Raw genomic sequence first — 18178 nt, 5'->3', positions numbered from 1 at the left:
CCCAAAAAAGGGTAATTTTTCAATGCGAAATTGAGGTGTGACCACGTTGCGTTTTGTGCAGTTTCCTGTTGCAGGCACTTGGCCGACCCACACAAGTGAGATACTATTTTCTAGTAAGACATTGGGAAACACGGCGTGGGTGGAATTTTGTGGATCCACGCAGATTCCAGAACTTTCCACCAAAGAAATGTGAGGAAAATTTATTTTTTTGGACACTTTTATAAGTTTGTAAGGGATTCTGGGTAACAGACTCTGGTGTGAGGCAGCCCAGTAACCCCATCCTGGATATCCATGGGTGTCTAGTTTTTAAAAATGTATAGGTTTGCTAGGTTTCCCTATGACCAGCAGAACTATGGTTCAAAAACTATAGCTAGGACCTTTGCCAAAAAAGGGTAATTTTTCACTGGGAAATTGAGGTGTGTCCACGTTGCGTTTTGCGCCGTTTCCTGTCATGGGCACTAGGCACATCCACACAAGTGAGGTATCGTTTTTTTTGGAAGACTTTAGGAAACGCGGGGTGAGTGGAAATTTGTGGGACCCCGCACATTCCAGAACTTTCCAACACAGAAATGTGGGGAAAATGTGTTTTCTATGACAATTATATAGGTTTGCAAGAGTTTCTGGGTAACATAACCTGGTTGGAGGCAGTCAAGTCACCCCATCTGGATTCCCCTTGGTATCTAGTTTTCAAAAATGTATAGGTTTGCTAAGTTTACCTAGGTGCCGGCAGAGCTAGGGTAAAAAAACTACAGCTAGGCACTTTGCCAATAAAGGGTCATTTTTCAACGAGAAATTGAGGTGTGATCACGTTGCATTTTGTGCCGTATCCTGTCGTGATTAACAACAAGGGGTGGTGATGGACAGAGTCTCTGAATTAAGCAGAAAACTCTCACCCAGTCAAGAGATCAGGGCTAGATCCAACACCGTTTTTTAGCTCACTGCATCATCCCAGTTTCAGAACCTGGCTGTATGCAAATTAGTCTGTTCCTGTCCCAGACAACCCCTTGTTGTAAAGTATCCTGTCGTGGGCACTAGGCCGACCCACACAAGTGAGGTATAGTTTTTCTCAGAAGACTTTGGGGGACATGGGGTGGGTGGAAATTTATGGAACCACGCAGATTCCAGAACTTTCCACCACAGAAATATGGGGAAAATGTGTTTTTTTATGACAATTTTTTAGGTTTGCAAGGGATTCTGGGTAACAGAACCTAGTGGGAGGCAGTCCAGTCACCCCATCCTGGATTTCCCTGGTTGTCTAGTTTTCAAAAATGTATAGGTTTGCTAGGTTTACCTAGGTGCCGGCAGAGCTAGGGTTAAAAAACTACAGCTAGGCCCTTTGCCAAAAAAGGGTAATTTTTCAATGCGAAATTGAGGTGTGACCACGTTGCGTTTTGCGCCGTTTCCTGTTGCAGGCACTTGGCCGACCCACACAAGTGAGGTAACATTTTCTCGTAAGACTTTGGGAAATGCGGGGTGGGTGGAAATTTGCGGATCCATGCAGATTCCATGACTTTCCACCACAGAAATGTGAGGAAAATTTGTTTTTTGTGACAATTTTTCAGGTTTGAAAGGGATCCTGGGTAAAAGAACCTGGTGGGAGCCAGTCAAGTCACCCCATCCTAGATTCCCCTGGGTGCCTAGTTTGAAAAAATGTATAGGTATGCTAGGTTTCCCTATGGCAAGCAGAACTATGCTTCAAAATCTACAGCTAGGCCCTTTGCCAAAAAAGGGTAATTTTTCACTGCGAAATTGAGGTATGTCCACGTTGCGTTTTGCGCCATTTCCTGTTGCAGGCACTTGGCCTTCCCACACAAATGAGCTACCAATTTTCTCGTAAGACTTTGGGGAACACGGGGAGGGTCGAAACTTGTGGAACTACGCAGATTCCAGGACTTTGCACCACAGAAATTCGGGGAAAATGTGATTTGTATGACAAATATTTAGGTTTGCAAGAGATTCTGGAGGCAGTCAAGTCACCCCATCCTGGATTTCCTTGGGTATCTAGTTTTCAAAAATGTATCGGTTTGCTAGGTTTACCTAGGTGCCGGCAGAGCTAGGGTTAAAAAACTACAGCTAGGCACTTTGCCAAAAAAGGGTCATTTTTCACTGCGAAATTGAGTTTTGACCACATTGCGTTTTGCGCCGTTTCCTGTTGCAGGCACTAGGCCGACCCACACAAGTGAGGTACTATTTTTCTTGTAAGACTACGAGAAATGCAGGGTGCATGTAAATTTGTGGGTCCACGCACATTCCAGAACTTTCCACCACGGAAATGTGGGGAAAATGTGTTTTTTTTACAATTATTTAGGTTTGCAAGGGATTCTGGGTAACAGAACCTGGTGAGAGGCTGTGAAGTCACCCCATCCTAGACTCCTCTGGGTGTCTAGCTTTAAAAAATGTATAGTTTTGCTAGGTTTCCCTATGTGCCGGCAGAGCTAGTGTTCAAAACCAAGAGCTAGACACTTCGCAAAAAAAGGGTACATTTTCATTGTGAAAATGTGGTGTGTTCATGTTGGGTTTTGATCCATTTCCTGTTGTGGGACCTATGCCTACCCACACAAGTAAGGTACCATTTTTATGGGGAGACATAGGGTAATTCAGATTTGTGAAGCAACTGTTATTACCTATTGATTTTTATTGCATTTCTGCCTTCCCAATGAAAGACATTGTGTAAAAAAGAAGTCATTTTGAAAAATGACTGATAATTCTCGTGCTAGTATGAGTATTCCCAATTTCGAAAATGTGCAAATAAGTACTGTTTCTAAACTTTTTAATTTGATCACATTTCAGAAATACATAGGTGTCTTTCATACTGATTTTTCCATGTATACATTGTCCCACAATAATTGCTATATACCCGGCACAAAATAAAAAGCCATTGCAAATTGCTGCTCAGTTTCTGACTCTGGGTTCGTCTGGTTCCTCGGTGAACCTACAAGTCCTATATATCCTCACAACCAAGAAGAGCCAGCAGATGTATCGGTATATTGCTTTCAAGAAGCTGTCATAATTACAAGAAGTTACAGGTGAAAACGTTGACAAAAAAGGCTGTGTTTTTCAACTAATTTTCAAAGTTTCCAATATTTAACTGTTAGTTTCTATAAAGAAACCTTGATGTATCTACACAAATAACCCCTTGCTGAATTCAGAATCTTCTCTACTTTTCTAAAATGTATATGATCTAGGAATTTTAGGATCCAATATTGCTTTCACACTAATTTTTACCATTATCTGGAAGTAGGTTGAAAGCACAACAAATAGCAAAAATAGGCTGTGTCCCAGAAAAATGCCAAACCTATGTAAAAAATGTTGGTTTTCTGACAAAAGTCTGTCATTCCCTAAAAGCTGGGAAAATAGTAATTTCAGCCCCACAAACACTTTTTTGATAACATTTGCAGGGAAAAACCCAGTCGCTTTCATTTGTATCCAGTGTTTCCCATTTCAATAAAAAAAAAAATTGCTGTATTTTGGCTAATTTCTGGAACCCCTCCAAGGGAATCCACAAACCCTGGGTACCTTCAGAATCCCCATGATGTTGAAAGAAAAGGACGCAAAATTGGCGTGGATACCTTATGTGGTCAAAAAGTTACAGGGGCCTAAGCGTGCACTACCCCAAATAGCCAAAAAAAGGCTAAGCACAGGTGGGGAAAAGGTTTAACAGCGAAAGGGGTTAAAACAGCATAACCAGGCTGCAGGAGCAGGCCAAGAGGCATGCTTTTCATTATCACTTTATTGGTGGCACAATATGTGCTGCAGTCCACTACCAGCCCTGGGTACACTATACCATGTATAAGGGACTTATGGGTCAATTAAATATGCCAATCAGGAGTGTGGCCACTTTTCATATGTTCTTGGGGTCAAGCACATACCCCGGGCCTGGTTAGAAGTGCCCCATGTACTGAGTCAAAAAACCACCAGCATCAGTCCAGAAAAAAAGGCGGTGACCAAACAAAAAGAAGCATTTCCCTATGGCATATTACTTTTGTAATTCAGCCATCGAGACAATTATAGATGAAAATGTTGTATCTTGTTTCTATTTTCCTGCTTATTTTCATTAGTTTTTGGTTTCAATTACTTTGTTTCATAGAAACACCATGAACAATCTGCACAATTGGTCCGTGTCGGAGTTCAAAATGTTGTTTACTTTTCAGGAATATACAACTTTTTGAGTTTACTCTTGGGTTTCATACATTTTTACACCACAACCTATGAGAAGGTAAACCACAAAATTAGAAAAAAAGTGAGTAAACTTTTTTTTTACTTCACCAAGATAATATTGATTGATGATAATCTTCATCTGCAGTGTAAATCATAATATATTCTAAAGCACACCCCAATATAATTAGAAACAACTTTAAGTACAACAATTTCACGGCTTATACCTCAAAAAACAAATTCATTAAAATGATACAGCAATTTAATACCTACTGCACATTCATATATTTGGATTTCATCTCAAAACCAAACAAGAACTAAAAAATACTAACATATACTAACTAATAAATGAATTACTGACTAAACTCACTAAAGCAACAATAAACTAGGCCAATGTGACCTATTATTATTAGAATGAGCTGAGCAAAAATGTAAAAAAACAGTTCAATGGAGTTAAAATAAAAAATGGTGTCAAAAGACAAATACAAATTTACTTTTTTTACATCAAAGTCAATGAAAAAATGAATTAGAATGGTACAATAATTTGTACAAATACAACTTATTATATACTCAACAACATTTCCAAAAATATTTAGTTTGAGAAATGTATGATTTGAAAATATACATTTTGTCAATAATAGCTAAATCATTAAAATAATGAACAACTGTCCTTCATAATTTATATTTTCGATTAACATCTGTATACATTTAAAAAACAAGAGTACTTTTTAATATTCGTAACAGATAACATATTGTTTTTAACAGTTTGTTGTTTTAATTAATAATTATTAGATAATAATTTCAACTTATTTAAAATATATGAATATGTACATGTTTATCTTTTCACAAATAAAATAAAATATAATTGAGCCGTAAATATTACTTGTTTAATACTAAAGGCATTAATTAAGTAAATACTTGAATAATTGTCATATTTATGTTGCCATTTAATATAATATGAAAACATTATAAATATTTGTGGAAACTGAAAGGTATTGGGAGGGGTCTATTTACTATTCTAACTTCAGCCTCCTTATGGTAGCTGCTAAGTATGGGCGAAATGCGCGAATTCGCAGTACGCAAATTCGTGCAAAAGCGAATTCGCGATCGGCATAATCCGCGAATTTGTGCAAAAATGTGCGGTTTTTATTTTTTGCGTGTTCGCGGGGTTTTTGGTGTATTCGCGGACCGCGAAGTTGCCCATGTGGTCGTAAATGGGCGCGGCCAACTTGTGCGCATTGCGTATTTCCATTTCCGGCCGCTATTGGCAATCTCGCGTTGTGTGCGGCACGCTATTACGAGTTCACGCGTGTTTTTGCGTGCTCGTGGGGGAAATATCGCGCAAACTTACCCACGCGGTCCTCAATGGGCACGGCCATCTTGTTTTTCATTCATTGCTATGGTTCTGGGCCCGGCTTTTCTATCCTCTTTTAATCTTTGCAAACCTTTGTTTCTTTGTACTTTTTTTTGCTCTTTTTTGCTCATTATCTATCTCTCTATTTGTCTAGATCTATATTTTGTGTTTTTTTCAACTTTTTGTTACTTTAATAACTACTATTTTGGTTTAGCTCTCTCTTTTATTTTATTTTTTCTTCCTCCTATTCTTTTCTTCTTTCGGCCAGGACCATGGCAAAGGAAGCCAGCAAATCAAAGGGGAAGGGTCCCGCACCCCGTAGTCGGCTCCCTTGCGGGCGATTGAGGGGAGTTGATGTAGTGGCCAGGGAGGTTTTTACCACGGTGGAGGTGGCCGCTCTGATATTTTTTGTTCAGCGTCACCTCCCTAAGACCGTGGCAGCAGGGGGCAGGCCCGGTCAAGGGTACGGCCTCCGGGAGCGTCGCCAGCGGTGGGATAAGGTGTGCCGGGCCATGCGGAGGGAGTTGGGTGTCCGGCCCACCTACGACCAAGTGACGCACCGGAGGGCCGACGTCCTCAACCGGGAGCAGGACCTGCTCCACCTGCTAGGTGTGGAGATTCCTGGCCTTGGTGAGTAGCTATTTATTAACTACTTTGTATTCTTCTGCTCTGTGGTATATTGCTAATATATGTTTTTCCCGAAGAGCAAGAATGCTGCCTATTCGATTACATTGCAGGTAAAATAGTGTTTAAATATCTTCTGTGTGCTCGCCTTCTCAGTGGCGTTGCTGCTATGCTTATTTGTTTGCAACTTTGTGCTCATTTGGCCTGAGAATATGTATGAGTGTAGTACTTTACAGAACTGTGTAATGCTAGAGAGATTAGAGACTCAAGTCTAGTCCGTCCTTTGTACTCATGCTGCCACTAAGAAGAAGAGATAGTGATGGATTGATAGGTTGAGTATATTATGACTTGTTATTAGTAGTAGGAAATGTTTTAGTGCTCTGCAATCATGATGACGGACTGTGTCTGTCACGTCGCGTGCTGCTGAGTGCTGGCAGTCGTAGTAGAACCTTTTTGTTGTTGGTTTAGTTAGTGATTTACATAACTTTCGAAGTAGACGGTCTGCGAATCCAGCAATACTGTACTAGTAGTATGCTTCTAGTTGACCAGATCTGATAGGTCAATACATGTAGTACAATTGTTGCTAATTTTTTTCCCAGAGATAATTTTAGATTGTGGTCAAAGAAATCAAATATTTCAAAAAAACAATCATCAATGTTGTGTTTCTTTATTTCATGATCATCAGCACCTCTCAGGGGCAAGGCGACTAGCACTGTTGAGACTCCGGTGGAAGAAGGTGGACAGTCACAGGATCTGTCCCTTGCAGGATCTTCTGCTGGCCCCAGTAAGTTGTTCTATTGTTATATTAATACTTCTACTTCCCTAACTTTTACAGCTCCTATTCATTACAAACTGTTTCCTAATTCTATTTTTTACAAAATAGTCTTTGATCTTCTTCTACTCTAGACTACTTTCTACATTCTTATCCTGCCTCTACCATCACTCTCTATGCTACTACTATTTACGATTATTAGACGTTCTGTGTAGGTAGCTAAGCTTGCCCAGTTGGCAAACAGTGCTAAACAAAACTCTGATCCAGCAATAGCTCTAGGCACTGAGTGCAGTCATCTGGGTTGCCCTTGCTGTCTATTCCAGTCTTCTTAATGTAAGTGCTTTGACAATTTCCAACAACAAAATGTCAATGTTTACACCGAGAAAAAGGTAGCAGTTGCCTTTTTGATTTGCTAGGAGCACATACCATACTGCTAGTGTTTCAGGGACTATTCTGCACATAAAGAAGTATGGACAAGAGAAATAGGCCATTATTGATGATAGGTGCAGTTCGACTTTCCACATACCTCACCGACTATCTAGTGTGTCTGACCAATGATTTTATGACCCAGAAGAACAGAAGAAGACTACCGCCGAGTCCCGGCCTATCTGAGTGAAAGAAACTTGACTGCCAAGTGCAGTAGTTCAAACCCTTCCGCTCACTCACTCGTGAACAAAAACCACACAGTGTTTGTTAGTTTTAAAGTTTCATTTTCAATTAAGAAATGAAAAAAATATTTCTTTATTTTTAATAGCATAGTATTCGGAGTGAGCACTGCAGATAGATGACGTTAAAGTTTAAACAACATTCCCATGAATCAAATTACTTTAACGTAATAGTTAACAGACAAATGAAATTATTAGAATAACTGTGCGGGAGCCACCACCTTCTTTAAAGTACTTAATGTACTGCTGGTGATGACTTACTAGTAGTTGGTGAATCGTCCTGTTGGCAGAAGGGCAATGTAATCTTCTTTCTGTAATTAGAAAAATGGTGCACGTTAAGCAAACATTCATCAGTTGTCCTAAGAAGTATAGCATTTAATGGAATAAGCATATAAAAAGTTAACACCCTCCCCAAAACCGTTACTTTTTTTCAATTCCAGTAATAAAAAATGTGTTATGTAACATTTTCTTCCATTACGAGACGAAATAGGGGGTTGTGTATGGCATCTGAAAATATGACATGTTTTTTCTAGATTTCACAACATCTGATGTGGCACAGATGACCACCAGTGCCGGGGCCAGCAGTGCGGAGGACTCCACTCTAGGGGCGGATGCGGCGGCACCACCAGGAGGAGCTGGGGGGGAAGGCTCAGCGGCGGCGGGCGGTGGTAAGTTATTATACTCCTTACTTATTGACATTTTTGAGTAGGCTCACAAGGGAGTGTATGATGTACTGTACAGTGCACAGTACACTAGTATAAGTACACTGTACTGTCAAGAACATTTACTAATTTAGAACTACTTTTTGAGCTATCACGGAGAAGACAGTCAACCTTGACTTGTAATAGCATTAGCGGCGGTACTTCTCTGGTAACCAATGGCCCCCTCTATTTCACTTGAACTCAGCTGGCAAATTTTTATTGTGAAGCCAAGTCATATCAGATCAGATGTAGTTTAGGGATGTGAAGAACGAAAAGTTAAAGAAGGGTGAAACGAAGGACAAGCGAGTCTTAACATTTATGACTGTAAAGAATGGTGATTTTTAATGCAAGTCAAGGGAAGAAGACGGTGGTTTCCAAAATATAATGAAAAGGGTGTTAGTTGGTTGTTGAGAAAAACAAAACTTGGTACATTTGAGACATTAAGAAGAATGATAGACGTACTTTGGAAGCCTGGATGTTATCTTCTTTTTCCTCATCGATAGCAGAGGTGTATGATGTAGTAGAGGAGACGCTGAGTGGATGAAGATTGTTACTTTGAACAGCATGTCCGTGCCAGAGTAGCAAAGCTGAGGAAATCCAAATACTAGAATTTGTGATTGTTCACAAATACTCCCTGCCTTGACTAACAATACTATTATTTAAAACAAGGGGTGGTGATGGACAGAGTCTCTGAATTAAGCAGAGTACTCTCACCCAGTCAAGAGATCAGGGCTAGATCCAACACCGTTTTTTAGCTCATTGCACCATCCCAGTTTCAGAACCTGGCTGTATGCAAATTAGTCTGTCCCTGGCCCAGTGCATCATGGGAACAGGGCAGACCAGACTACAAAAGCCAATTCTTACACTGGGAAGGAAACAAGCTTCCGGGGACCGGTTTCTGGCATTACAGCCGTCTTCGGCCCGGCTTGCTTGAATCCTGATGGTGCAATGAGCAAGGGACTCACATCTGAGTATACCCTTCCACGCTTAGGGTGGACAAAATTATTTACAACAAGGGGTGGTGATTGACTAACAATACAGTACTTTACTTTGCAAGCACATCATTTATTGTGTATGGATTGTATAGGTGACAACATTATATCAAGTCAAGTCCCTTCATCTGCTAATTATGGGTACCACACTCACTCCCTATGTTAATAATTTTATTTCAGCTGTGTCATGGGTGGACTATCGCTGTAGTTCACTCAATCTATCAAAACAAAGCACCTAAAGGCATCCATCATATAACTAAAGATCACGTGATCGGCAGGATAATGATATATGATCAGAATTGAATAATCTTCATTCTTCTTTTGTAGTAGTCAAGGCCCGGGGGGCAGTGCGAAAGATATTACATTGAGCAGTAGCCCTTGATGTAACCGAGTATGGCCAGTGGCAGAGGCACCCCTATAGAAAAGCAAGAGCTTCCTATCCCCACCTGCATGTACTGCTTAAAGTACTGCAAGTCTGCATCCTCATGGGTTGTGTCTGTTTTTCTTGGGTGCAAGCTGAGTGAGCTGGCATGCCGGCTACCACAAGTTCACGTACCAGTAATTTCTTTTGCAAAACAAGAGAAAAAAACAGAAGACATTTTTTAGTACTCTCTGACTATGTATGTATTAGTGAGTCCATCCCTAGTCCTGCAATTGGAATTCCTGAAACTCCCAGTAATGTCACAGGTCTACAAAGACGGCGGAAAGATACATGCCAAAATGTTATACTGTGTTTGCTACTTGCTGGTGTTACTGCGAGTCAACTTTCCGTTGAATTATTTTGACTTTATGTTAAAGACTATTGGCTACGGTATTTTTCTTTCTTTCTTCATATAGATGGTACTCGAAAAATCTCACCCGAAAGGAGATGGCTGTCCGGGCCAGGGCCCGTAAGCTGGAGGCTATTTGTGCCGAGTATCGGTGGCTGTGGGCTCGGGAGCAGGAGGAGGAGACAGCAACCACTGCATCCTCCTCCAGTGCCCCCGTGTCCATGAGCCAGAAGCCTCCAGCCAAACTGAGCTGTGGCCCGACAGTCTCCTGCCTCCGCCGCACAGCAGCAACACAATCACCTGCCGCCCCCCAGAGCCTGGATGGTACGTCAGTGCCGCCTCCGTAAAAGAGTGGAGTACCTGGAGCGGTTGGCCGAAAAACATCAGCGCCAGATCCGGGACCTCCGCAAAGAGCTGCGGGACGTGCAGCAACAGCTGTCCACACTACGCCACCGGAGGAAGTGACTGTCCTTTGCCCCTTTTTTAAAGACTGTTGGGGGGTGGGAATTGGGTGTTTGGGAAAGGGGACTTTTGGACATTGGTTGCGGTTAGGCAGGGGGGTGAGTTGGGTTAATTTATTTTATTTTTGGACTACATGGATATATTTCTTAATAATTATTTTTCATACCAAAACATAGTATGCGCGTTCATATTATTTTGTGTGTGGGTGGGCGGTGGTTACTGGATGTTTGGTATCTTCCAACTTACCAGCATGAATGAAACATCTAGTCCTGAAATGTACCAAAGTGCCAGTAACTGAGTTAGTGAATTCAGTAGCCCTACTAGTACTTTACTAGTAGTACTGGCAGTCTCTGCTCTCCTCCCAGTCCTAGCCCATTATTCAACCTCTCCAAAATGCTTATCTTACTTGTGATTCATGTTTGAGAATAGGGGTAGCCACAGGGCTGCCTGCATGGCAAATGGTGATTAAGGTTGGTTGTTGACTTGAATCCTCGACGGATGAAATATCATTGTTGTGCTGGTAGTAGTAGTGGTACACACTGGCAGTAGCAGCATATGAAAAAAAAGGAAATGAAACATTGAGTGGCCTGAGCGTAGCATTATAAACAGTACGATAGATAGTACGCTACAGAACAGTGCCATAAATTGTAGCCTAATGTCACGACGTCAATGGTGATATACCACTAACCTCTGAGAGATGTCAGCAGGAACGATGGAGAGACGAATATCCCCCCTCCTCTCCAGGACGCACCACACACAGTGTAAGGAAAACACAGCTATGTATGAATGCCCCCCGGGGAAAAGGGAAGTGGATAAAATAACAAAAGGTTGTTCAGAGGGGCTTCCGAAGGGTTGTAGTGTGCCGTCCACCCACTCCCTCGCCGGTCGTTTGTGCCCGCGATGGTATACTGCAGGTGAGGGAAGAACAATAACAAACGATTAGAAGCCCAGCACTTTACAATCAGGGTAGTTATATAAATCAACACGAAGAGCAAGTACTAACTGTTGTGGTGGACAGGAGCGCCTGTATCCCTTCAAATGCAGCAAACCTCGAACAACAGAATCCTGGACAAAGTAACTAGCCTCCTCGGCAGTGTCCGGATATTCGGTGAATGCGAAAAACAACAGGATTCTCCAATGTAGGCAAAATCAGCAAGGAAGGAAAACAAGAAAAAACAAAATTAGCAAGGAGTCTCGTGGACTTGCGCGTACCGGTACCGGCACGCCAGGAGCACCAAAGGTCCCAAGAAAGGTACACAGTGACGGAGACGGCGACGCGCTCCTGCGCGGGTCTCACAAACGTCACTAAACACAACGCGAGGCCACCCGTCTTACCAAATGCGGGGACTCGCGTAACTGAAAAACAAACGGCAGTTTATGCGACGTGCAGATAAGCAGTTCCTACTGCTTGAGGTTGTCTAAGCACCAAAATCCACTCCAAGAAACAAACTAGGCTTACGTCCGGCCTCACTCACGGTCCTGATTGACAAGCCCCGAGCCGTTTACGGCGGAAGGCTTTTGTTGCCACCACACTTCCGCTTCCTAGGCTGCGGGGCTTCTGGGGACTGTAGTTCTGCAACCGCCGGGCTCCCTCCAGTGGCGAGTTGCTGGTAACACATCTTCTGACCATCACAGTGTGTACTCTTCCGGCTCTAGTACCCCTGATAACCGCTACAGAGCCCCCTCTCAAGGACCGACGTCCCGGCGGTCGACCAGGCCTGCCAGGATTCTCCGCATGAAACCGTTCCACCAACAAGGGACTATGCACGTTGGCGGAAGGCTCCCAAGTCCTATCCTCCACCCCATACCCTTTCCATGCCACAAGGTACTGCACGGTTCAAACGGGAATCAAGGATCTCCTCCACCTCGTACTCCTCCTCACCATCCACCTCAACGGGACCAGGACGCGAGGGAAGACGCATACCCACCCGACAGGGACGAAGGAGAGACACATGAAACACTGGGTGAATACGCCAAGAACGGGGGAGAGACAAACGGACCGCCACAGGGTTGACCACCCCCTCAATGCCATAGGGCCCAATGTACTTAGGCGCCAACTTCCCTCTCCCTTTCAGACGCAGGTTCTTAGTTGACAGCCAGACCTTATCCCCAACCTTATACTCAGGTTCGGGGACCCGCCTCCGATCAGCATAACGCTTTTGGGCCGCCTGTGACAGAGCCAATTGGCTTCGGGCATCGATTAAGACCGCCCGAAGGTGAGCATGATGCTCCTGAATGGAAGGGTGTGAGGAGGTGACTGGCCACTCGAAGGGGAGCATGTCAGGATGGAACCCATATAAACAAAAGAAAGGGGAGCACCCTAACGTGGAATGTTCAGCGTTATTATAGGCGAACTCCGCCATCCAAACCAAAGGGAACCAATCATCTGAGTTCTGCAGGGTGAAGCAACGTAAGTATTGTTCCAGGGACTGGTTAAGCCGCTCGGTTTTGCCATCAGTCTGGGGATGAAAACTGGACGACAACCGAGCCTCAATATGTAATGCCTGACAAAGAGCTTTCCAGAAGCGAGAAGTGAATTGGGAACCTCTATCAGTAATCAGGACTCTAGGTATACCATGAGCTCTTACTACATGTTGGAGAAACACCAAAGCCAATTCGGAAGAGGTAGGCAGTTTTTTCAGAGGAATGAAGTGACCCATTTTTGGCAAATGATCGATCAAAACTAGGATCGTGGTATGGGTTTCACAAGGGGGCAATTCCACTATGAAATCCATCGATACTGTATGCCACGGTGAAGGAGGGATTGGAATGGGACGTAGCAACCCCACAGGTTTGGAATGACTGGATTTGCTTTGAGCGCAAACAGCACATTTCTGTACATAGTCTTTGACGTCTTTTCGCAGCGAAGGCCACCAAAAGGATCGTTCTATACTGGCGATGGTTTTATATTCTCCCAGATGACCTCCCAACGTAGAATCATGACACATGTGCATGATCAGTTCCTGGAGCGTACTTGAGGGAATAAACAAAGCATGGAAATGGTACAACAGATCATCCTTGGTGCTTCTGTGAACTGGGTCTTCTTGAATCCATGAAGCGCCATCAATCCCAGACACCGCGACTTTGACGTCTTCCAGGAAGTCGTTGGATATCACAAAAGCCAGCGTTGTTTCAGGAAAAGCCGAGGGAGAAAGGATGGTAGGGGGTGTTGTTTCGTCATCGAGAGGGGGTCCTGTTATGTCGACCCTTCGGGAGAGAGCGTCTGCCTTACCATTCTGGGGTCCAGGTCTGTATTTAATGATGAAATCATAGTCCGAGAAAAAGAGTGACCACCTTAGTTGCCTTGGTGTCAGCGCTCTCGCGGTTTTCAGAAACAACAGGTTCCGATGATCCGTATACATCTCGATGGTATGCAGGGCCCCCAACAAGTGGTGCCTCCATTCCTCACAGGCCCGCTTGATTGCCAGCAGTTCTTTGTCTGTGATAGAGTAGTTTACCTTGCATGGTGTAAGTTTGCAGGAGTAAAAGGCCACTGGATGTAGCTGCCCCGTATCAGGATGTCGCTGTGACAACACCCCACCCAATGCATACTGTGAGGCGTCCGTTTCCACCACAAATGGCAAACTTGTAAACTTGTAAACTTGGGGATTTGTAGAGCGCAGTTGATGCCCGAGGGCGTCCAAGCGCTAGGGAAACGTGAACCTACAGGGCACAGGAGGGGGAGAAAGAGATAGCGGATTAGCAGGCAGCTGTGAAGAGATGGGTCTTCAGTTCAGCTTGGGATCTGGATGCCGCAGGATAGGAGCTTAAGTGAAACGCCTTTTTAGTGTTTCAAATGCCTGGTCTGCTTCAGGCGTCCACTCAAAAGGTACGTTCTTTCTCAGCAATCTGGAAATTGGAGTGATAATGCGAGAGAAGTCTTTGATGAATCTCCTGTAGTAGTTAGCAAACCCAAGGAAACTCTGTACAGATTTGACATGTGTTGGGGCTGCCCACTGTGTGATCGCTTCCACTTTGCTCATGTCCATTTGGAACCCCTGGGCGTTGATGACATATCCTAAAAAGGCCACCTCGCTAACATGGAAGAGGCACTTGTCCAACTTGGCGAACAGGGAATGGACCCGTAGACGATCCAGAACTGTTTTAACATGGCAGACGTGTTCTGAGATGTTACGAGAATAGACCAGTATATCATCGATATATACGATGCAGATTGTTTCCAATAGTCCCCTCAATACTTCATCCATGAAGTACTGGAAAGCGGCAGGGGCGTTGCATAGCCCAAAAGGCATCACTTGGTACTCGTATAAACCGAACTTGGTACGAAAGGCAGTTTTCCATTCATCGCCTGGCTTCACTCGTACCAAGTGATAGGCCCCCCGAAGATCCAATTTGGTGAACACCTGCGCCCCACGAAGCTGGTCCAAAAGTACGGGTATGAGGGGCAACGGGTATCTGTTCTTGATGGTCACTTTATTTATAGACCTGTAGTCTATACACGTGCGGAGTTCGTCACAGTCTTTCTTCGATATGAAGAAGAGCGGAGAAGACGCCGGAGAGGTGGAATGTCGAATAAACCCTGAAGCAAGGTTTTCCTCCAAATATGTCTTCAAGTAACGCGTTTCAGGCTCAGTAAGGGCATATACTCGACTGCAGGGGATGTCCGCCCCTGGAACAAGATCAATCCGGCAATCATAAGGTCTGTGAGGTGGTAACTGAGTTGCTTTCCTTTTGTCGAAGACGTCTTGGTAATCCGCGTACTCTCCGGGAAGAGTAGTAGCGCAACAATACCTTCCATCTAGGCATCCCTGGGCAAGAAGAGTTGCCTGTGTTTCATGGGTTTCTTTGGATGCCTCGAGAGGGCGGCAATGTTCTTGACAGTACTGGGATGTTAAAGACACAGAACGCGCAGCCCATTTCACCACTGGATCGTGTAAGGTTAACCAGGGCATGCCAAGGATCAGGCGAAACTGGGGAGCGTCAATGATATCATATTGGATGAGCTCCTGATGGTTCGTACCTACAGACATTGCAAGAGGTATGGTATGATATCGGACTGGTCCTGAGGTCAGAGCCTTTCCATCCACGGCTTTCACCATTTCAGGGATTTTTTTCTTCTCATAGGGAATGCCCATTCTCCTGGCATACTGCTGATCGATGAAGTTCCCCGTGGCCCCTGAATCCAATAGGGCAGACACTGTAAACGACTTATCCTCTGTGATCTGTAATACAACTGTAATGTTCATATGAGCCACTGAAGGTTGCATGGTGTTAGCAAGATATAATGGGATCTTTTCCTCTTCCACCGAACCCAAGACGGAGACCCCGTCCATACTTGGGCTCTTCAGTTTTCCGACTCCTGTGTTACAGCGACTTGTTTTTGGGGACCCCCACCAGGGTTTGGCGTTTTTCCGCGTGCTCGGCATTCTCTTATGAAATGGCCACTTTTCCCACAATAGTGACACAGCTTTTGTAGGCGTCTTTTTTCTCTTTCCTCTGGAGTCAAAGGACCCCTGACCCCTCCAATTTGCATGGGTTCCACTCCTGTTCCAGGTTTGTTGTAGTCCTCCGGAGGAGGGCGAGCTTTAGGAAAGTAGGAACGTATTTCCCCTCTGTTTTTGTCGCCTTTTCGGTCTTGCGCTCTGTGGTCGAGCTGAACAGCAAGGTCTATCATTTCATCACAAGTCTTGGGTAATTGCACCACTTGGGAGAGCACATCCTTCAATTTCCCTCGGAGACCTTGATAAAACAAAGAGGTACGTTTCTCAGGAGGCCATTCCGTTTCCACTATGAGACGATTGAAGGTGGTGATATAAGTCAGCAAGTCCTGTGATCCTTGACGAAGAGTCATTAATTCACGGTCTAGGGACAGCATGTGCGTTTTTCTGTCAAATAGCTTCCTCATCTCACTACAAAAATCCTGGAAGTTGTGTAGCACTGGATCATTCCTTTCCATCAACGGAATGGTCCAACTGGCAGCGTTGCCCCCCATGTAAGACATCATGAATGAGGTTTTTGAGGCATCGTCCATGAAGACAGTTGGTTTACAGAGGAAATGGAGTCTACATTGATTCAGAAAAGTTTCAAACTTCTTGGTGTCCCCATAGAAACGTTCAGGAGGTGCTAAAGGTATACCAGGGTTTTGGATGACATGGACTGTGGGAATTGAACCTGAAGGAGAGGGAGTAGTGGGTGGTGTAGCAAAGAATCCACCCCCCACAGAAGCCCCATCCGGGTTTTGTGTTGGGGGGGGAAGTGTTCCCTCTCTGATGTAACTCCTCCCCTTCCGAGCGATGCCAGCCACCTCTCGTCTCAGGGAACCTACTTCGTTTCTAAGGTCATGGTTCTCCTGTCGTGTGGCTTGTACCTCCTGCTGGAGAGTAGACAAACTCTCCAACAGGGAAGTCAACACTGTATTCGTATCCATCGCTCAGGCTGAAAACGTTCGTGGGCTTGTCAATCTGTCACGACGTCAATGGTGATATACCACTAACCTCTGAGAGATGTCAGCAGGAACGATGGAGAGACGAATATCCCCCCTACTCTCCAGGACGCACCACACACAGTGTAAGGAAAACACAGCTATGTATGAATGCCCCCCGGGGAAAAGGGAAGTGGATAAAATAACAAAAGGTTGTTCAGAGGGGCTTCCGAAGGGTTGTAGTGTGCCGTCCACCCACTCCCTCGCCGGTCGTTTAGTGCCCGCGATGGTATACTGCAGGTGAGGGAAGAACAATAACAAACGATTAGAAGCCCAGCACTTTACAATCAGGGTAGTTATATAAATCAACACGAAGAGCAAGTACTAACTGTTGTGGTGGACAGGAGCGCCTGTATCCCTTCAAATGCAGCAAACCTCGAACAACAGAATCCTGGACAAAGTAACTAGCCTCCTCGGCAGTGTCCGGATATTCGGTGAATGCGAAAAACAACAGGATTCTCCAATGTAGGCAAAATCAGCAAGGAAGGAAAACAAGAAAAAACAAAATCAGCAAGGAGTCTCGTGGACTTGCGCGTACCGGTACCGGCACGCCAGGAGCACCAAAGGTCCCAAGAAAGGTACACAGTGACGGAGACGGCGACGCGCTCCTGCGCGGGTCTCACAAACGTCACTAAACACAACGCGAGGCCACCCGTCTTACCAAATGCGGGGACTCGCGTAACTGAAAAACAAACGGCAGTTTATGCGACGTGCAGATAAGCAGTTCCTACTGCTTGAGGTTGTCTAAGCACCAAAATCCACTCCAAGAAACAAACGAGGCTTACGTCCGGCCTCACTCACGGTCCTGATTGACAAGCCCCGAGCCGTTTACGGCGGAAGGCTTTTGTTGCCACCACACTGCCGCTTCCTAGGCTGCGGGGCTTCTGGGGACTGTAGTTCTGTAACCGCCGGGCTCCCTCCAGTGGCGAGTTGCTGGTAACACATCTTCTGACCATCACAGTGTGTACTCTTCCGGCTCTAGTACCCCTGATAACCGCTACACCTAAGCAGTGCTAAAGTGTTCTAAATATAAGTATTAGTTTCGTGGACTATGGCTACTATAAGAAATATTATGAAGGCAAAGGATACTTAAACATAATAATTAACCATTTGATTTGTCATGTGTACAAGCATGATGTTTGATCCTCAATCCACGATGTGGCACATGAAATTCCATTTTCCAACATTTTTCTGGTGCTTAGACCTTATCCTCCCCTGCAAGTGTGTGGAATTTCTTGTTG

The sequence above is a fragment of the Lissotriton helveticus genome, chromosome 2_1, assembly GCF_964261635.1.
Source record: "Lissotriton helveticus chromosome 2_1, aLisHel1.1, whole genome shotgun sequence".
Classification (NCBI taxonomy): Eukaryota; Metazoa; Chordata; class Amphibia; order Caudata; family Salamandridae; genus Lissotriton; species Lissotriton helveticus.
This window is presented reverse-complemented; position numbering follows the sequence as displayed.